At 40.4% G+C, this 22,882-nt stretch overlaps 1 protein-coding gene across 1 annotated transcript in view; it reads right to left on the bottom strand.

Annotated features, from left to right (window-relative positions):
* The window catches only part of TAFA2 (TAFA chemokine like family member 2), a 395,936-nt gene extending 386,695 nt beyond the window's left edge, over positions 1–9,241 (bottom strand). Inside the window, exon 1 of the mRNA XM_077473533.1 lies at positions 8,450–9,241. The gene's annotated coding sequence lies outside the window, so the exon portion shown is untranslated. The remainder of the gene's footprint in view (positions 1–8,449) is intronic.
* Between the last annotated feature and the right edge of the window lie 13,641 nt (positions 9,242–22,882).

The raw sequence follows: 22,882 nt of genomic DNA on the forward strand, positions 1-22,882 counted from the left end.
ACTGGAGAATGTCCATAGCAACCAAAAAGTGTCCCTTTAGGTCAAAACCAGCTAGAAAACAGCGATAGTGAATTAAAAACACTTGCAGAATTGAGCGATAGTGATTTGTGGGGAAATTTGTCATCAGACAATGAAAGTAACGACAGCAACAATTCTGCAACTGAGCAAATTTCTGTGTTTTTGATTTGATTATATTATTGAATACATTTATTATTACTATATTATTATTTGTTATAATTATGTTTAGTTATTTATGATATTATAATTTATGATTTCATGTTTCAAACTTTATTATACCCGAGATGTCTACTAGACTCTTGTTTGGACAGATGTAATTGAGTTATTCCTAAGAATTACAGGCCTACAATATAAAACGCCAAATTTCCCTGCAAATCAATGTACCACTTTGAGCATCATAAAACTAACATAATCATACCGCCAGGGAGATTAAGTGGCCCTCGCTTTTCCAAAGGTTGGGCACCCCTGGTTTACAACATATTTTTTATTTCTAGGGAGAAACAAGAATGAAACATTCACTGCACTTCAGCTAATCAGGGAAAAACGCAGCTAGTCTTAGTGGTAAATTAACTAAACATAACTCACGATCTATGGTGCTTGGAGAGAGAGCTATCAGAGATGTATTTTGCACATACACTACGATTTGAATTTACCAAAGGCAAATAGACTGTGAACTTTTCAAATTTAGTAGCACTCATTGCCCCAATAGCTTAGTAAATGTGGTAAAGCTCTGTTGATTTCCATCATCCAATCATGTGCAAGCAAAAATGTTTTTGATTTTCTAAGCTCTGGGGAAAATTAGTGCAACTGCACTTACAAAGTGCACAGCCTTTAGTTAATCCATTCAGGATCAGACATTGAACTACACCTTGATTATAGGTCATAAGTGTGTGGCCAAATTTGTTAAAGCTCAGCTGAATACACTATTGAAATACATATATACATATATGGAAAATGTTTCATTGGCCAAAGGATTTGAATTCCTATCGATCCAGTCCTAAGAATGCTGATGGATAGCAAAGCCAGCATAGTGACTTGAATTTTCTTTTATGCAGTTAAACCACAGAGCTAGGACACCTCCCTGCCCCAGCCTGTGATTGGACAGTGAAGTAGCAACAACAGACCGTGTGTTCTTTCCTCCTATCAGCATGTTCCGTGTCAGCACATGCTTATATAGTAGACATTGATTGGCCCTTGCCACTCAGTAAGTTGAAATTAAATCATCTTACACTTTTTGCATTTACTTACAACTACTGTTGGCACTCACTGCAGTGGTGCTGTTGTTGGGGAAGAAGTCAGGAGGAACAAGGTTTCTCTATGGTTTCCTGGGTCACTGGGGAAGCTATCCTATTGGATGCTGCTGCCCCTTGTGACTAAAGCAGCCATCTATTGTCAGGCATAGCATAATTAAGGCCCTGGGTACTGAGTTTGGTGCACATTTTGTGAGTGAACAGAATAAGGACAAGTATCCCCTCTGTTGGGAACAGTACTAGCAAATGGGAAAGCTTCCTCTCGAAGAGAGAAAGCGTAGAGATTCTGCTCTTCTTGACATTGGGTGCTGGACTGTTGGCTACATTTTGCCACTATCAACAGACGCTGTCATTCCAGCAGGGATCTGATCCTATCATGCTACTGGATCTGTGAGTGTACCCAGCTAAGTGGTCTTCCCATCGAGTTTGTTGTGAACCGTTACTGCATTACTTCAATACAGGTTTTGCTTGCACCTGCCTGTGTTAGTTATTGCCCGTGAGTTGTTGCCCTGCATCATTCTGCACCCTACCTATATACCAGTGATGTAAACAGATGCATACTGGGAAGGCTACATCACCAGATTCATCTGACATATTGGAAATGGTCATTGTGAAAAGAAAAGTAAAGTATGCAAAGAATTTAAAAAAATGCAATTATTTAAGTATTTGTTTGTAGAGTGCCATTACTAAACATTTCTAAAGGTGCCCATGTATTTTTTTCAAGATAAGGGTGAAGTTCCTCCTTGAAAGAGAAGTATGGCAAAGCTTTTTTGCCCATACTTCTCTTGTGGGTCACAGGAGTGCACTTATTTGTGCACTCCGTTGACCCAGAAGCAGCTGTCAGCAGGCTTTAGTGTGCTGTCGGCTGACATCACCGAGCCGCTGCAGTCTCTAAATGTATCCCAACAATAATGTTGGCATCCACCCAGGTGCCTAATCAGAAGCTGGCTCAGCCTCTCAGTGGTAACATAATCACTCAACTCTTAGGCTTAGAGCCAGTGGGGGACAGCTGCATTATCACATCGATGCTGCAGCCATTTCGGCGAGTATGAATGTTTGTTTTTTGTATCTCACTCTTCCCCTTTAAGTCTCCTTTTTTTTTACATGTTCAAAATTAAAAACTAACTAAACTAACTAACTAACTAACTAATATAGCTGCTTTAATTTTTGAGGGGGGTTGTATCTGCCTAAAGTTCAGGTTTAAATAATGGGTTGCTACAAATCTACGCTCACTCTGGGCCACATTGATATGTATTGTCGCATTTGGATATATGAAATACTTCTATTACCCATACAACCGAAAGTTGACACTCCTAAAAGATGTTATTAATTTACCCTTTTAATGCTGCTGACATAACTATTATGTCAGTAGCAGAGGCCTAGCAAGTAAAGAGACTTCTACCCACTATGAATGCATACCAGTATGAATACATACAAAAATTACAATTGCACCACATACATTGGGCGTGCCAGAGTGAGAGAATGAGAGCAACAATTCTAGGGCAAGCATTCACTGTTATTTCTAACTTGATAAGCTGTAAAAGCGTGTAAATAATGGTCTGTGGGCAACTTTGAGTACCCTAGTTTCTCTCCATTTCACACATGTATTTTGAGACTTGACATACTTTATTTGGTATCTATTTGCTTGGTGCTGCATTGTCTTTTACAGTGTACAAAAAAATTGGGTATTGTATTATATTTGTTTGCACAAAAATGAATTTAAGTATATTTTTTACTGAAAATATAGATTTAATAAACATTAGCTCAATTGCAACTGAGACAATTTTATTCTCCAGGGTCCCTGCTTTCATAAGGGGACCAATTTTGTTTAATTTATTCATATATGATATAGAGGATGTGATAAATAGCTCAATCTCAATTTTTGCGGATGATGCAAAAATAAGCAGGACAATAACTTCACATCAGGAGATAGACATTTTACAGAAAGACCTGAATAAAATAATGGGGTGGGCAACTACATGTCAGATGAGGTTTAATGTGGAGAAATGTAAGGTCACGCACGTGGGGGCTAAAAATATAAACGCAAACTACCCACTAGGAGAAGAAGCTCTGGGGGAATCAAGGATGGAGAAAGATCTGGGGGTCCTAGTAGAAGACAGTCTGAGCAATAGCATGCAATGTCAATCTACAGCTACCAACGCCAGTAGTATTTTAGCATGCATAAAAAGGGGAAACTACAGAGATAAAACTATAATCCCGACACTTTATAACACTCTGGTTAGGCCACATCTGAAGTATTCTGTCCAGTTTTGGCCACCAGTTCTCAAATGAGATGTGCTGGTGCTGAAAAGAGTCCAAAGAAGGACAACAAATTTAATAAGGGGATTGGAGGACCTCAGTTATGAGGAATGACTACAAGCTAGATTTATTCTCGCTGGAGAAGACACTTGAAAGGGGACTTGATAGCAATTTACAAATACCTCAATGGTCATTCCATCGTAGGAAAAAACTATTCAGTCTCAGGGAATGTAAAAGGACACGGCGCCACACAATGAGACTGGAAAAGAAGCAGTTTAACCGTAACTGCACAAGGGGTTTTTCACTGTCAAGGCGATAAGAATGTGGAACTCTATTCCGCAATTGGTGGTGGCAGCGGGGAGTACAGAAATTTAAAAAAAAACTCTTGGACGTGCATCTTAAAGAACACAACATACAGAGATATGGGAAATTATTATCGACACTGACACACGTACACCTACACAGGTTGAACTGGATGGACTATTGTCTTTTTTCAACATTACCTACTATATAACTATAATGTTGTGAAGCTTTAAGTAATCTTCAGCCCAAAAAGTTTCGTTTTTACATGCGTGCAAAAAATTAAAAAAATTACTGGAAAGCGCTAAACTATATAATTTGTGATTATTATAGGCCATAGTCAGCAATACAAGTAATTTCGTTTACATCTTTGGCTTATATAAATATATATATATATATATATATATATATATATATATATATATATATATATATTATCATCTGCTTTGCATTCAAGTTCTATAATAATAATTATGGTTTACCTAAATTCCTGTGTGCATATAAGACAACAAATTGGAAGCAAATGCCTTGTATTATTCCAAAAGGATTAGTCAGTAAACAAACAAAAAAAAAATTGCAATTCAGAAATTGTCTTCTAGTCATATGACTTTGATAAAGTGAAATTCATTATTTGCTATGGGTTACTGCACTTTGCACTTCAGCTTTGCTCTTTGCACTGCCTTATTGAAAAAGTGTATAAATGTTTATTTCCAGCTTGATAGAGTTGATAAAAAGAGCTAGATAACAATTATCATTTAGTCAATAGTAATTTAGTGCTGTGAGAAGATCTCCCAGTCTGGAATGTGAAGGGGATTTTGCAGCCATAATTAGGATTTTTTCCACTTTAAGCAGAATATTATCTGGAGATTACAATTTATGTTCAGTGCAAAGTCAAATTCATAATGAAACCCAATTTCTTCCGCCAGTGTATTGACTTTGCTTTGACACAGCTTCTGTGTTCCAGCTAATCTAAGGCATAAAGAATGCCAGTCCAAATTATTTTCCTGTCCCTGCCTGGGTGCATTGCAGAACAAGCTAGAATAATATAAACAGAATGAAACAAATTTCATATTATTTTCATATCAATGTCATTTATATTATAAGTGTGATTTACTTTATGCTGTCTACCAAGACTGTACTAGCAATATGACTGATTTGTGCATTTTTCTCATTAAAAATAAACTCCAGTAAAAGCTTTTTGGGAATGCAGTCTACCTGTACCAGACTTCCTTTTTTATCCAGGCCTAGCTCTGTTGCATCAGTCCACCCACCTCCCCTTTGGCAATACCCTGGTGATCGGACAAGCAATCCTAATTTTTGTAATGCAGGATGGGTAGTCCCATACATAGCATCTGCAGGCTGCTTGTTATCTGTGACATAAGTATAAGTATAAGTGTCACTACTATGTTCAGCAAGGCTGCCTCAATACCAATCAGATTCAAATCTGCCATGGAAATGGAATCCAACTAGTAATACATCAAGAAGAAGGAGATGAAATTAAAGAAGAGCTATGTGAAATTTGGTTGCAGTGTTACTTAGAGCTTGGATTAAATTTTGGGAATGATCTGTTTTGCATACTTACACTGGTCCAGCTTGGCACAGCTTGGCACAATGTAAGTATGCCTAACTCATACCTGATGAGTGGCTGGGGAAGGTAAAAATCACTGTAGTCATCAGCCGCTACTGCAGTGATAGCCTTCTGGGTCCTGTTCAGGTATTGTGTATGCAAATTGCCCCTCTGCATGTTAACCACCTGGGGTCACTCACTCAGGATTGCTGCCATTCATAGACCACCTTGTTTTTTTTTTCAATGCTTTTCTTTGATTAGATCAAGTGGGAATTGCAATGTCACCAGTCACCACACTTCCTCTCCACTTTGTCCAATTAAAATAAATTGTTAAAAAAATAATACTAGGTGGTCTATGAATAATTGCAGTGTCAAGTGAGTGACCCCCCCCCCCCCCCTCTGTGGTCAGTGTGCAGATGGGAAATCTTTTCACACAGTACCCAAGCAGGACCTGTAGGAGCGCCAAGCACTACAACGATTTTCAGCTTCCCCGGGGGCTCATCAGGTATAAGAAGGGCATATTTATAGTGTGCCAAGCTGGACTAATGTAATTTCCTAAGTTCAGATGTATTTGACAATAATGTGGACTTTATGACTTAACTACAGTTGCAGTGTTAGCTGCAGTGTATGGTTGAAAAACTAGTCACAAGAAGTGCTCTAATCGGAAACACTTCTGCAGTATTAGTCACAGAGATTTATCACTATGTAGGTAAATCAGTCCATCCAAACAAGGCAATATTGAATTTATGGGTGGGTACTCCTGGGTTACATTCCCCATAGGCTTCTTTTGATAGCCCTGATACCCCTCAAGCTATGTCCACCCCCTGTCACATAACTCCTATTGTGTTCTGTAATGTAGCATACAGAAAAGTGCAAACAGGAAAGACACCTGCTAGTGGCCACAGTAGGCGGATGGAGATGTGATTTTAGGCAGAGATGTCTCCTCCAGAGTCTTCAGGAGATGTGAAGGTGATAGGTGAAGGTGAAGGTGAAGGCAATGTAATCTGTTGATATTTACAGGTAGAACTAAATCTTTAAAAGCGTTCACAGTTTCTACTGAAATGGGGAGAACCCTTCCACTGTGTGCAGCATTAAAAGCAGTATTACACTGGAAAGTGTAGATTTACTAAAACTGGAGCACTAAGAACCTGGTGCAGCTATGCAATGGTAGCCAATCAGCTTTAACTTCAGTTTGTTCAATTAAGTTTTGACAATAAAACCTGGAAGCTGATTGGTTTCTATGCAGAGCTGAGCCAGATTTTACAGTTTTAGCAAATCTAACCCTAGTGAGTGTAAACACAAGGTCATTTCTACAGCAACAAGTTGGTCTCCCATCTTACAATAAAAACAGAGTGATATTAACTTGCATGTTGCAAACATCTATGTGTGCCCACAACTTCTCTTTATGACATACTACATTTAATTTTTACTCTTAGGCACATCATATGTAAAAGGATTGTTTCATTGGCGTAGATTTACTAAAACTGGAGAGTACAAAATCTGGTGCAGCTGTTCAAGGGTAGCCAATCAGATTCTAACTTAAGCTTGTTCAATTAAGCTTTGAAAAAAAGTCCTGGAAGCTGTTTTCTATGCACAGCTGCACCCGATTTTGCACCCTCCAGTTTTAGTAAATCAACCCCAATCACTTTTCTACATATTTTCAATGTAAAGAATCCTGAAAAGGTGAAAAAAAAAATTAACGCTGAAAGGTTCCTCCAACTTGTGTAGTTCCTTTTTTATTCAAGTGACAACCCATATATTATCAATGTATCAGATTTCTTATGCAAACCATCTTGCACACAAACCCTGCACACTTGATTATTACAAAGATCTAAACAGTTGCGTGAGGACAAACATGAGTTACCAAGGACTTACACCATTTGTAGCTCCACCCCAAAGCACGAAGGGGTGATTTTTTTAAAGGGTGTATTTTAATAATAATCCATGAAACCAGTGTTAACATATAAAAATATGATCTGCCAGGTTCACAGGAAACGTCTATTATTTAAAACACCTCTGAAATGATTAGAAGGTTAAAAAGAACATAGGTTTGCCCGGGGCATAAAGATGACCACATTAGTGATGTACCCTCCAGGCATGGTTTGCTATCTGAATGTGCTAAAAGCAATTTATTTAGTTTGCAAAGTTTTTTTTTCTGATGGACTAAAAACTTATAGGATATGATAAAACAAAAGTAAAAATCACAGCATAATCCATCAATTTCATCAGCAACAAAACATTATATGAAAATCATAACTCACAAACCATTATATCTATCTATCTATCTATCTATCTATCTATCTATCTATCTATCTATCTATCTATCTATATATAAATACACACACATCTATGACCAATACATAAATCAATACAATAGACAATTCTAAATTGAACCGTATCATCAACAGATGTACTTAGAGCATGGTGTAGGAAAATTAAATATCATAAATCTTGGGGCCCACAGTAAAACACACACACAAAGAACTAACAGCCTTTACTATTATCATGACTTATTGAATACAAAGGTCAAAAAACAGATATTTAATGAAATCACAAACCCAGGCAGAATAGGAGTTTTAGAACATAGCTGATATTTCTAGCAAAGCAAACACAGGTGATCACTTTTGGGAATGGTGCCCAAGTCAGCCTATTTCTTAATTAATTTCTGTCCCCTGAACTCCATCTGCTTGACTGTCACATCCTGCAGGAGGTCGATGCTGTTGCAGAATGCATTGTCTAAACGATCTCCCCTTACTATACAGTCTAATAGCCACTAAAACAAGCTCCAACAAGGAGCTGTGCTAAATAAGTGCCCCAATCTAAAGTAAAAAAAAAAAAAAAAAAACCTTTCAATAAATGCATTACTTCAACCTCAGAGCAATTGCCGCAAGAGTTTAATTGCATTGTCCCTTTTGCTAGCAAACATCAGCTCCTTCACTTTTGACTTTGCCTGGGGTTACATGCCCTTACATGAAGTTCGAGGCTAAAGAGCTTACACTTGATAAAGGGTAACTACCTAAGCCCTTGGCTGGCTGATGAGGTTGACCTACAGTACCTGCTTTCATGTAGATGGATGAGACACCTCGTTTAGGTCCAGGGTGCTGAAAGCTGCCTTATCTCCGCAGCATACTTTAATTCCAGGATCTTGTACCATCCATCTGCAGGCTATTTAATATTCTGTAAAATGTTTAGAAGATCACAGGCAGCTCTAGGATTAAGACTGGAAATACTCCTTCTGTTTTCAGTGCAAGTACTGCACTTATCCAGCCCCAAATGCCTTTCACACACGTGCAAATTCAAAGGACATCCAAGCACTTAGAGCAGTAATGTCATTATTGTTCTGTTCAACCTTCTAGTTGTTTGTGCTTCTTATCTCCTGGGGGGGGAAAGCATCCACCTGCAGCAATGCACACTGTAATCCCAATGCTGGTACAAAGGTGTGCACAATGCCCATGCAATCATCCAAACCACAGCGATAGCTGCAAGTTCCCTTTAGCACTTACTCCAAAGTGCAGTCCTTCTCAAATCCATTGGTGTGCTACTAGTTCCCTAAGCTTTGCTTGTCAGGAAGACTTTAAACTGCTGTGCCCCTCTTGAACAATTGTGGGTGGAACAGCATGTCTAGGAGTTGGCTCAATACTGCAGACCGATCCAGCACATACAGATGAAAGGGGGGGGGGGGGGGGTGAGTCAGCTTTAAAAACGAATACAAAAATGGCATCTGACTTAATCACTTGGCAGCACACTATGGATTCATTGAGCTCCAACAAATGAACTAGCAGAAACTCAGAAATCTACCAGCACAGCAATTATGGGTGAGAAAATGATTTCTAAATGCTAGTACTCTTCTGTTATGAACTGTAGAGAAGTGGGAGGATGTGGCTGTTTTCAAAGTAATTGAGTAATGCTAAATCTTTGTCTAGCCATCATTTTCACATTATGTTGCTGCACACTTCAACAAACCAGAATTTTCATCTGCAATTTATTAAACAGGCATGCAAAAGAATGGGTGGAATAATACTGGTTCAATTATCGTGTACAATGTCTCCCTCCAGTGGTTGTTTTTGAAATGTAACTTTTCCTTGTGTTCCAATAAAAAAATATATATATATATATTGTTTTGTACATTTTAATAACCTTTTACTATAAGGTCATGGGCACACTACTGCAAGTGGTTTCTGTCCTTTAAGATATTAGTAGTCAGCTAATGTCTCATTCCAGCCTGATTCAATGAAGTGGATTTACTAAAGGAAAATAGGCTGTTCGTTTTGCAAGAGAATTTATACTGCAAGGGAATTTTCCCATAGCTTAGTGAATGAGATGCGGCTGTGTTGAAATCCACCATCCAATTATGTGTAAGAATATTATTGGGTTTTCTTTGTAAAGTGGATGGAAAGTGCAAAATCGCCTGCAAAGTGAACAGCTTGTGTACCTTAAAGCGGAGTTCCACCAATTTTTTATTTTTTTTTTATAAAGTCAACAGCTACAAATACTGCAGATGCTGACTTTTAAAATATGGACACTTACCTGTCCAGGGTGCCTGCAATATCGGCACCTGAAGCCGATCTGTCCCCCAGCTCTTGGGTGGAGGTGCTGGCATCTTCGGTAAGGGAATCAGGAAGTGAAGCCTTGCGTCTTCAAAGCCTGGTTCCCTACTGCGCATGCACGAGTCATGCTGTGCGATCCCAATGGTCCCTGCTGTCTTCTGGGACCTGTGTGTCTTGTAGAAGACAACGAGGGGGACAGAGGAGGCAGCGGATATGGCTTAGATATCCACTTATACTGCGGCTATCTATGACCGGAAGTGGGAGCAAATACCTGGACTATACAGGTATCTGCTCCCCCCTCCCCCCTGAAAGGTGCCCAATGTGACACGGGGGGGGGGGGGGGGAGATTCTGAAAAGCGGAAGTTCCATTTTTAGGTGGCACTTCGCTTTAAGTAAACAAAGCTCAACATCTGATTCTAGCCTAAGTAAATGGGGCTGATATACCAAAGGAAATAGGCTGCTCATTTTGCAAGTGAAAAAAATCCTTGCAGGGAAATTTCCCTTAGCTTTGGAGATGAGGTGGAGCCATGCTGGCTTCCATCATCCAATTATATGCAAGTATATCATTGGGTATTCTTGGCAAAGTAGATATTCACCACATTTACTAAGCTCTGGGGGAAATGACCTTGAAAACTGTAAAATCTCTTGCAAAGTGAACAGCCTGTTTGCCTTTAGTAAACAAATCTCAATGTCTGATTCTAGCCTGGGTAAATGGAGTTGATTTACTAAAGGAAAATAGGCTGCTCATTTTGCATGGAAATTTTCCCCTAGCTTAGTGAATGAGATCAAGCTGTGCTGAGTTCCATCATCCAATGATATGCAAGCATATCATTGGGTATTCTTTGCAAAGTGGATATTTACCACATTTACTAAGCTCTGGGGTAAATTTCCATGAAAAGTGCAAAATCCCTTGTAAAATGAACAGCCTATTTGCCTTTAGTAAACAAACCTAAATGTGTGATTCTAGCCTAATTAAATAGAGGATATTGTGCAAGGAAAGTTGCACTTTACAAGGGAATTTTCTTCGGAGCTTAGTGAATGTGATGAAGCTCTGCTGACCTCCATCTTCCAATAATTTGCAAGCAATTTTATTTTTCCTTGCATGTGATTGGATATTTTTTTTCAAAGTGAATATTCACTGCATTTACTAAGCTCTGGGGAAAAATCCTTTGCAAATGAAACAACCTATTTGCCTTTAATAAATCAACCCCAATGCTTCAACTCCAGTAACTGAGAAAGAATTGTCTAATGTTTGTGAATGTAGAGATTATCCAACTAGGTGACTGGTATCAAATCTCATATTTTCAAGGGACAATAGGGAAGGAATGTCTCAATTCTGAAGCAGGTTGGGAAGATGTCTCACCTCCCATTATTCTCTTTGATGATTATATAAATTCCAACAATAATAAGGAAACTTTAGGAAAATTTTCTAAATGTTGGCAAAATACATTGTAATCCATGGCAAATGAAACATTTAGATGGTTTTGCTACCCCCAACCCACAATCTATAAAAAAAAGAGTAGATTTAGTGACATTCCTGCATATGACCACCATGTTAGCTTCTATGGGCTATGTGACAGAGCGAAGAATGGCCCCCCATGAATCAGTGACTTTGCTGTGAACAAAGCTGACAATTAGAAGCTTATGTAGGTTTAGAAGTGTATACAAGGAGTCTAATAGCTCCATTCTGGCCAACGCCAAAATGCCAGCTGCAGGAGAGGACTGCTGCCAAATTTTTCCAAGGAGAATAAAATAGAAAAAAAGATAAAGGAATAAAATAGAAAAAAATAGAATAAGTAATAAAAGAACAAGATAGAATAGAAACAAATAGAATAGCGTAGAATAAAAGAATAGAATAAAATAGAAAGAATATAACCATCTTCTGAAATTTGAACAGAAAAAAAAATAGAATACAAAATAGAATTTAAAAAACAATAGGATAGAAAGAATATAGCCACTGCCCAAAATTCAAATAGAATCAATTTGAATAGAAAAGAATAGATTAGAACAGAATAGAAAATAACAGAATAGTATAGAAAAAAAAACAACAGAATTGAATAGAATAGACTATAACCATCTTCCTATTCTAATCTATTCTGTTTTTTGATTTAAATTGATTCTATTTGAATTTTGTGAGATGGTTATATTCTTTCACAAAACTTTATTCTATTATATTATATTATATTATATATTTTTTTTTAATTCAATTATTTTTCTATTTTTTTATTTTATTCTATTCTTTTCTATTCTATTATTTTCTATTCTATTCTATTCAAAATTATAATTGCGGGAGATGGTTCTATTCAATCTATTCTATTATGTTGTTTTTTCTATACTATTCTGTTATTTTCTATTTTAGTCTAATCTATTCTTTTCTATTCAAATTCAAGTTGATTCTATTTGAATTTTGGCAAATGGTTATATTCTATTCTATCCTATTCAATTTATTTTCAATTGTATTCTTTTCTATTCCATTATAATCTATTCTGTTCTATTCTTCGTTTCCCTATTCTGTTCTTTTTTATTATTTTCTTATGTGGTCGAATTCGAATTTATTCTATTTGAAATTAGAATTTCAGAAAATGGTTATATTCTTTCTATTTTATTCTATTATTTTTTATTCTATTATTTTTTATTCTATTATTTTCTATTCTATTATTTTTTTCTATAATATTCTTTTATTTCCAATCTATTTATTCTCTTTGGAAATTAGAAAACAATTTGAATTCGAAAACTTTTTTGGATTACTTTATATTCAGTATTTTGTTAATTTGAAAATTCGGATACATCCGAATCTCTGAAAACCGAAAATTTGTTTGAATTTCAATTTGGAATTAAACAAACTACGCATGTCTAGTGTCACGCTCCCTCCAGCCTGTGTCTATGGTGTATGTGCTGGGACCAATAGGGAGGTGAAGCCTATGTCAATCATCCTCTATTATCCCACCACCATAGTGTTTAGCAATATAAGGACATGAAGGAGGAGAATGGGAGAGGGAATGTGATTTACCGCTGTGTATATGCCCATATGTGTGACTTTATAGTTGCATAGGCTATACAATTAAGAAAAAGGAGGGAATGAACAGCTTAGAAGGGAACTGAAACTGGAGCATGCTCAGGAGATGTCAACAGCTGGTCTACACAATTTCAGGCTGCAGCAAGGATACAGACAAAGAGGGAAGAACAGTGAGCAGCAGGATCAACCAGAGTTTTAGTGAAAACAAATGCTCTAATGGATGAGTGCGTATGAACATAAAGGGGGTTATTTACGAAATGCAAATCCACTTTGCACTACAAGTGCACTTGGAAGTGCAGTCGCTGTAAATCTAAGGGGTAGATCTGAAATGAGTGGAAGCTCTGCTGATTTTATTATCCAATCATGTGCAAGCTAAAATGCTGTTTTTTATTTTCCCTTGCATGTCCCCCTCGGATTTACAGTGAATGAACTTCCAAGTGCACTTGCGGTGCAAAGTGTATTTCCCTTTAGTAAATAACCCCCAATGCAATATAGCATGTATTGACAGTTTTAGATTATTTGGGTTTAATGATGCTTTAATTAATTAATTAGGGGAACCCCATGTAGTTGTTTGATTTTTAATTATTACATACCCCCACAGCCCACAGGGGTGCTTTCTATGTCGTTCTGGTGAAATGAAATTATAAACCATCCCTGAAACAATGTAAATAGACGCCTTGCTCCTGATGAATTCAGTGCACTTGCACATTGAAGATGTTCGGTTCTAGCTTTTTAGAATGGAATCTATGATGTTTGGGGCAAATTTAGCATATTCCCATCCCAAACGCAAACAGAAACCCAGACTAGAATGTGCTTTTAATCTTTGTTTATAGATAATATGGTCAGGACTTCCAGTGCAGTAAGGAGCTTGCATTGCTTTAAGGGCTCATTCACTCTACCACATTGTGGTAATGTGATTGTTTTGGGGGTGCCATTCAGAATAAACTCATGAACATGAGTTTATTCTGAATGGCACCCCCAACACAACTTGGCCAGCAGACATACATTGCAATGCAGAGCAGCGCATGGCAATACACTAATGTGTGATGCGGTGCACTGCCAAAAATGTTACATTTTTGTCCCGTTTCGGTGCATAGGTCAATCTATTCAAATGAATACACTGCCCTAATGCAACACACATTACCTGCCACAACACAACACATGTTAATAACACACCACAGCGGACCAGGCTAGTATAAATGGGCCCTAAGGGTTTAGCTGTGTAATCACATACTTTTTACTGCTATCTGGAGCGCCATTAGAGATATTTCCTATCACTTTCTGCAGACAACTATTTCACAAGATAGAAAGTGAGGAACAGTTCACAACAGGGACACAGCCAGTACTAGATTTATAAGGGGGCAAAAGGGACAACTGCCCTGGGCCCCCTGACAAAAGGGACACCTCTCTACACAATATTTTTATATAAACAATTATATAATGTGATAAATAATAAAATGATATAAAATAATAATACAATTACTTTCTTTTAGTAAATATATCTTATGAAGTGATATTTTGCAGGACTTCGGGAGTTATTTACAAAAGGAAAATCCACTTTGCACTGCAAGTGCACTTGAAAGTAACTGAAAGTGCACTTGGAAGTGAAGTCGCTGTAGATCCGAGGGGGACATACAAAGAAAATAAAAGCAGCATTTTAGCTTGCACATGATTGGATGATAAAATCAGCAGAGCTTCCCCTCATTTCAGATCTACCCCTTAGATTTACAGCGACTGCACTTCCAAGTGAACTTTAAGTGCAATTTCAAGTGCACTTGCGGTGTACTTGTAGAGCAAAGTGGATTTGCCTTTCGTAAATAACCCCCTTCATCTTTAAACATTTTTACTCTGGACTGGTATATCGTATCATTTTTAAAAACACATTTTGGCAGGTCAAGCAACCCACACACATGGCTTTATTTACTAAAGGCAAATCCACTTTGCACTACAAGTGCACTTAGGAGTGCAGTTGCTGTAGATCTGAGGGGGACACGCAAGGAAAATTAAAAACAGCATTTTTGCTTGCACATGATTAGACGATAGAAATCAGCAGAGCTTCCCCTCATTTCCGATCTTTCCGTCAGATCTACAGCGACTGCACTTCCAAGTGCACTTGTAGTGCAAAGTGGATTTTCCTTTAGTAAATAACCCCCACAGAGTGCTAGGACTGCATGTGTGCATGCATGACCTCATAATGACGTTGTGACATGCATTTTAAAAATGTGTGCCTTTCATTGAGAATGTAAACCAACCCTGTGTATTATGGGCCCTCAGGACCTGAAGTGCCCCGGGCCTCCCAAGGTATAAATCTGGTCCAAGACACAGCTAGCAATAAAAATCTGACAAATGTGAGGGGTTCAAGCCTTCCCCTAATCTACTAGAAAAATAATTTTTATTTCTGTCTGTGTTGCCAAAGGAGAGCTCTCCTAACCTGCTGTCAAGCAAAACCTTGCCAGCGGGACAGGAAGTGGGAGTAAAATTCTTCAAATAGTAGTAGTTAAAAGTTAACAGAGGTTCTGAGGCCGCGTACACACGGGCGGACTGTCTGGCCAACTAAGTCCGTCAGACAATCCAACAGACAGTCCGTCCTACTTTTGAATGAACGGACTTGACCACACACGACAAACAGACAGTCCGCTGAAAGCTTGCGCGATGACGTGTACAGCACGTACGACGGGACTAGAAATACGACGTCCAATACACTGCAATGCAATCTTCGGCCGTGTAAATCCTTTCTGAGCATGCGCCATACTTAGTCCGTCCGACTTGCCTACTCACGAGCAGACTGTCCGCTGAAACCAAAGTTGGACGGACAATATTACGGAAATTCCGAAAGACTTAGTCCGCCAGACTGTCCGCTGAAAAAGTCAGCTGAAGCCCACACACGAGCGGATTGTCTGCTGAAACACGTTTCAGCGGACCAAGTCCGTCAGACAGTCCGCCCGTGTGTACGCGGCCTAAGCCTTCCAAAGGTTTTTCCTGTACATACACTTCAAGATGTTAATCAAGCATTTTATTTCTTATTTCTACACTCACTAGGACGTTCAAATGCAATATGTAATGTGTGTACAGAAAACATATAGGGGTTGATTTACTAAAGGCAAACAGACTGTGCACTTTGCAAAGAGCAGTTGCCTTCTGCAAGTGCTCCAGAGCTTAAAGTGGATGTCCGGCTGTTTTAAAAAAAACTAATAAAAAAAATCAGCAACTACAAACACTGTAGCTGCTGAATTTTAATAAGGGCACTTACCTGTCCAGCGAGCCCGTGATCGTCGGGCCCCGAAGCCAATGCGTCCATCGGATTGGGTGCCAGCACCGCCATCCTAACTAAGGGAAACAGGCAGTGGAGCCTTGCGGCTTCACTCCCCTTTTAATACTGCACATACGCGAGTCGTGCGGTGCTTTCTGAATGGCTGGCTGTGCTCTGTGACATACACAGTTCCCAGAACACTGTGCGCCCCATTCTCCAGAAGATAACACGAGGAGGAGAAGAATGGAGGTCACCATGGAGTAGGAAGTGGCAGATTACGACGATCTGCCTAGCAACAGCCATTTCTGGTAAGTAAAAAAAGATATATATATATTTATTTATTTATTTTTTTGATTTATAGGAGCATTTTTATTTTTAGGGTGGACCGCCGCTTTAATAAATGAGGTAAAGCTTCACTTTGCAAAGAATACCCAATCACGTGCAAGAAATATAATAATAATAAAAAAATGTTTTGCTTGTACATGTTAGGATGATGGTAGTCAGCAAAGCTTCTGCTCGTTTACTAAGCTCTGGAGTAACTGAAAAACAACAGAACATTTTGATAAACCATAAACATTTGACATCCACCTGCTTACACACAGCGGTTAATTTACTAAAGCTGGAGAGTGCAAAATCTAGTTCAGGTAGCCAATCGGCTTCTAACTTCAGCTTGCTCAATTTAGCTTTGACAAAAAAACCTGGAAGCTGATTGGTTTCTTTGCATAGTTGCACCAGATTTTGCACTCTCTAGTTTTAGTAAATAACCCCACAGAGATGAGTCATAGTTTGTTAGGATGTCAGCGGCTGCTGGCTTCCTAAAACCACCCTTAGAGAAAGCTGTAACATTTAGCTGCAGTAGTAATAATACAGGACTTTTTTACATTCTGGTTTGCTTGGCATACACGCATTTTTTTTCTTTACTGAGAAATTGTGGTGCTTGTCACATCAGTTGTTTTTTGTAGGCTTTTTATATTTTGAGGTAGACTGTTTGCACGCACATTCCTTAGGGCACCCTATTAAAACAGAAGGCAGAAAGGCAGCTATAATTGGATGTTCAGTGCACCCTGCTAACTAGAACTTACAAATCAGTGTATGGTTTGCTAGAAAGGTTCAGGGTTCTTGTTTGCAATGCCTGCATACTTTCAACACTGGCATAATCCTGCAATGCAAGCAATCTTTCCCTGCCATGGTAAAGTGGAATTCCAGCTTAAAGCCAACTAGCCTTAAACTGTCCCTCCCCCATCCTAAACCTATGCTGTTTTACCTATGTAAGAAAGATGAATATATGTACCTATTTTCAGCCCACCCTGGTCCAATCGCAGATAATCTGTCTTCACTATGTCAGCCAGCAGCAGCTGCAGGGGAGAGTAAGGAGCTCCGACAACAGAGGGGCCATAGGAGCTTATTGGTGATATCAAAACTCCCAGGCATTCTTAGCCATTGTAAAGCATTATTTCCTATCTCCTGGAGCTGTAGCTAGATGGCACAGGGGATCACGTGACCAGACCGCAGTGGGCTGAAATAGATAAGTATTTGCATCTTTTTTACACTGGTTAGTTAACACAGGTGTTAGGTGGAGGAGGTAGAATTTTTAAGGTCTGCCTCTACAAAACTGTAGCGGCTGACTTTTAATAAACAGCCACTCACCTGTTCCACAATCCAGCGCTGTGCTCACCCCAGCCGTTTTCACCTCCCATCCTCTGTCCCTGATGCCAGCATCTTAACTGTGGGCACCCGGCTGTGGCAGCTTGTGCTTCACAACTGGGTGCCCACTGTGCATTGTGAATGGTCCCGCATTCTTCTGGGACCCCGCATTTCCAAAAGTGTTGTAAAAATATAATAAACAGGAGCGGGGGCGGAGGCCTTAAAGCGGAAATTCCCCTTTTGAAGCTTCGCTTTAAGGTTGGGTGTATCCTGGAATTCAATTTTAATTTGCTTTTAATAAAGGTGTCTTATCCATTGACAGTTTGTTCTAGTGATGAGAAAACCAGTTCAAATAAAAGTAAAATTCACTGGATGTTCCTCAAACACTTGAAAAATCTGCAAAATTATGAGCTGGGCAATTTTTTTTTTCTAGACAACTTGGAAGCTTTTGGTGAAAAAGGGATATTCAGGGCTGGGACTCGTATGCTTGCTGCCTATCAGTTCCTGGTCAGCCAGGCTGCATAAGGGTCTGGTATGGACACAACAATTCATAGACAAGCCAACTTGTGCCATGATAATTCTCTTCATCCTCTCCACAGATGACAGCTTCCTGCTGGCTTTTCATTGTCAACAAACCCTACAGAGATTCTGGCTGACATAATAAACAAAAATCTAGACAATGATATTTCCAGGTTCCCTGCAACCTTATTTACAGTATGAAAGAAGTCAGTGGATGGGAAGCTGTCGTTTAGTGGCAATAGTGATGCTAAATAAATGACTTCTGGCTGCTGCAGCCGGAGGTTTTGGTGGGAAGACTAACTGGCCAAATCTGGCCATTTAGTTCACCCATTGTGCGAACTTTGAACACCCTGGGTTCAGGTTGAAGTCATTCTCAACCCAAATCCAAAGATCATCCTTAGTTCTGACACTTAACAAGTCACTTAAAAAGTTTGGCAACAAGTTTTACTGTATACCTATACTGTAATAACAACAGCTTTCAGTTTTATTCATGCAGTTGTTTCTTTAACTTTATCACCTTAGGCCATTGTATCACCACCTGTTACCTTGCCATTCCACCTACTGCTTCCTTCCTCCACCAATAGGCGTTCTGTCTTGTCTTTAATATGTTGGTCATATGGCATTCTTCTTTTCTGGAAGTAGCCTTTTTTGGAAGTGGCCAATTATCACTGGCAAAGAATGCTGGATTGTCAGCAAAACTCTTCTGCCCTGCCACAAAACCTAATAGTGAGCAGATCTACAAGGGATAGGACCAGATGGGTACCTAGGTGTGGTAGACTGAGGGAAAGGTGCTTTGGACTTTTAGGTGGATCACAGTGCTGGGCAGAGAAGAAAGCACTCTGCAGAATGCCACACTACTGGCATTTGAGATCTGCTGTGGGTTTAGTAGTACTTTAGGCATTGCTGGGGTGTTATGTTTTCCAAGTACCAGCTCCCTCTCTGATAAAGTTTCTGAGCACTCAGAGTAGCATTTAACCTTACCACTTCTTCCCAATCCCTAAGAAAAAGCACAACCCGAGGCCCCTTTCAGCTTAGGAAACAGAATGAGTTCACAAACTATTAGATGGGAAGGAATTAGTCCACTTCTGCTATCACAGCGTTTTCCCAATCCAGGGCCACTTTACATACACATATGCCATTCTCCTCCACATTCCCAGAATGCTAAAAGACCTCACATGCTGCTTTTCCTACCCAAAGAGAAGAGAATTGGACCAGGACCAGGATCCAGAAGAAGAACAAACACATAATAGGTACTGATGGGAAAGGGGTGAGCCCATATAAGCTGCAATGCCCCGGCAAAATTTGCAATCCACTTACTCATAGATGAAAATTTAAACCAGAATGCACCACCACAAAAGAACTCCTTGAAAGGTGTGTTCACTGGCAAAACGACAACACTTCAGAAAATGCTCTCACTCCTCAAATGTTCTGTTCATGACTGGACATACATTTTTCGATTGTACTGTATTGTAAGTTTTGATTATTGTATGTTACACAAACCTATATGTACGATTTTAAAATGTATAGGTCTCTTGTGTTTGACTTGGTGTAAAGGTATACAAAGAAAGCCATTTAAGATCAGTGATTATGCGCGTTTTCTTATCTTTTATTTTTAGTTTTTTCATAGGAATGAATACGGTGCGTGAGAAGATTTCCTAAGATATATTTTGGAAACTCTTTAGTCATTATCCAGTCTGTGGAATGCCAAACCTCAGAATATTCATATAGAAGAAAAAAATATGAGGACCCAGCAAACAACTGTAAAACACGATAGCCTAGCTTTGTCAAAAGTGATTAATGAATGACTTAACAAGTTACAGGCATAACCCACTTTTAAGTACACAATGGAATTTATTTACTAAAGCTGGAAAGTGCAAAATCAGGCTCACTTCTGCATAGAATCCAATGAGCTTCTAACCCCAGCTTGTACAATTAAGCTTTGGTAATAAAACCTGGAAGCTCATTGGTTTCTATGCAGAAGGGAGCCTGATTTTTCACTTTCCAGCTTTAGTAAATAAACTCCATTGTGTACTTATAAGTGGGGAATGCCTGTATTATATACAGTGCCTTGCGAAAGTATTCGGCCCCCTTGAACTTTTCAACCTTTTGCCACATTGCAGGCTTCAAACATAAAGATATAAAATTTTTATCTTTTGTGAAGAATCACCAACAAGTGGGACACAATTGTGAAGTTGAACGAAATCTATTGGATTTTTGAAACTTTTTTAACTAATAAAAAAATGAAAAGTGGGGCGTGCAAAATTATTCGGCCCCCTTGCGTTAATACTTTGTAGAGCCACCTTTTGCTGCGATTACAGCTGCAAGTCGCTTGGGGTATGTCTCTATCAGTTTTGCACATCGAGAGACTGAAATTCTTGCCCATTCTTCCTTGCAAAACAGCTCGAGCTCAGTGAGGTTGGATGGAGAGCGTTTGTGAACAGCAGTTTTCAGCTCTTTCCACAGATTCTCGATTGGATTCAAGTCTGGACTTTGACTTGGCCATTCTAACACCTGGATACGTTTATTTGTGAACCATTCCTTTGTAGATTTTGCTGTATGTTTGGGATCATTGTCTTGTTGGAAGATAAATCTCCGTCCCAGTTTCAGGTCTTTTGCAGACTCCAACAGGTTTTCATCCAGAATGGTCCTGTATTTGGCTGCATCCATCTTCCCCTCAATTTTAACCATCATCCCTGTCCCTGCTGAAGAAAAGCAGGCCCAAACCATGATGCTGCCACCACCATGTTTGACAGTGGGGATGGTGTGTTGAGGGTGATGAGCTGTGTTGCTTTTACGCCAAACATATCGTTTTGCATTGTGGGCAACAAGTTCGATTTTGGTTTCATCTGACCAGAGAACCTTCTTCCACATGTTTGGTGTGTCTCCCAGGTGGCTTGTGGCAAACTTTAGACGAGACTTTTTATGGATATCTTTGAGAAATGGCTTTCTTCTTGCCACTCTTCCATAAAGGCCAGATTTGTGCAGTGTACGACTGATTGTTGTCCTATGGACAGACTCTCCCACCTCAGCTGTAGTTCTTTGCAGTTCATCCAGAGTGAACACACGATCAAACAAGCGGGTGGAAAAGTCCGGCAAACTCAAGTCCGCCGGGCAATCCCCCCGTGTGTAGCCTCCGGCATACTTTTTTGACCCGAAAGTACGGCGGACTTAGAATGTAGTTTTACACTCCAATCTTCCCGCCGGACGCGCATTTCGGCGGACAATCCGGCCGTGTGTATGCCAGTCCGCCGTACTTTTGAAATGAACGTACTTTTCCCGCCCGGAGAAAAGTCCGCTCATTTCGAGCGGGTCTCCAGGTAGGCGGGGCCCGCGAAGGAGACATCGCTGGCCCTGCCGCCTGGTATGGACTTAAAGGGGAACCCCAACGCCGAAAAAAATCGGCGTGGGGGTCCCCCCAAAGTCCACAACAGACCCTTATCCGAGCACGCTACCCGGCCGGCCAGGAAAGGAGGGGCGAGCGAGCGCCCCCCCCCCCTCCTGAGCCGTACCAGGCCGCGTGCCCTCAACATGGGGGGGTGCCTTGGGGAAGGGGGTGCCGCGCAGCCCCCCCACCCCAAAGCACCTTGTCCCCATGTTGATGAGGACAAGGGCCTCTTCCCGACAACCCTGGCCGTTGGTTGTCGGGGTCTGCGGGCGGGGGGCTTATCGGAATCCGGGGCCCCCCTTTAATAAGGGGGCCCCCGGATACCGGCCCCCCACCCTATGTGAATGAGTATGGGGTACAATGTACCCCTACCCATTCACCTGTAAAATAAAGTACAAAAAAAACACAACACACAAGATAAAATAATTTATTGCACAGCTCCGGGGGTCTTCCGTCTTCGGGGGTCTTCTCGCCGGACTCCTCCACTATCTTCTTGTAGCTCTTTTACTAGCGGAGGAGCCTGGCATTCTTCTTCGTCACCGCGGCCTCTTCTTCCGACTTTGGGGGTCTTGTCCCCCTCTTCGGTTCTTCTGCCGGGCCACCGCGCCTACTTATAGCTCTTTTACAGGCCGTGGCCTGGTCTTCTGTCGCCGCCGCCGCCTTCCGTTCTTCTTCTTCTTCTTCTCCTGGAGATGTTGACTCGACGTTCTCTCCAGCCGCAATGCCAGGGACACGCTGCGCTGCCACTTATATAGGGACAAGGGGCGGTGTCACATGGGTTGGTGTCACATGGTGACCCTGCCCCCTTACAATGTCACAGTCCCGGAGGATGCTGGGACTGTCGCCATGTGACATCAACCCATGTGACATCAACCCATGTGACACCGCCCCTTGTCCCTATATAAGTCGCAGCGCAGCGCGTCCCTGGCATTGCGGCCGGAGAGAACGTCGAGTCAACATCTCCAGGAGAAGAAGAAGAGAAGAACAGAAGAACGGAAGGCGGCGGCGGTGACAGAAGACCGGGCCACCGCCTGTAAAAGAGCTATAAGAAGGCGCGGTGGCCCGGCAGAAGAACCGAAGAGGGGGACAAGACCCCCGAAGTCGGAAGAAGAGGCCGCGGCGACGAA

This window comes from Lithobates pipiens, unplaced genomic scaffold (genome assembly GCF_037356315.1).
Source record: "Lithobates pipiens isolate NorthernLeopardFrog02 unplaced genomic scaffold, aLitPip1_a1.2 Scaffold_8, whole genome shotgun sequence".
In the NCBI taxonomy this organism is placed as follows: Eukaryota; Metazoa; Chordata; class Amphibia; order Anura; family Ranidae; genus Lithobates; species Lithobates pipiens.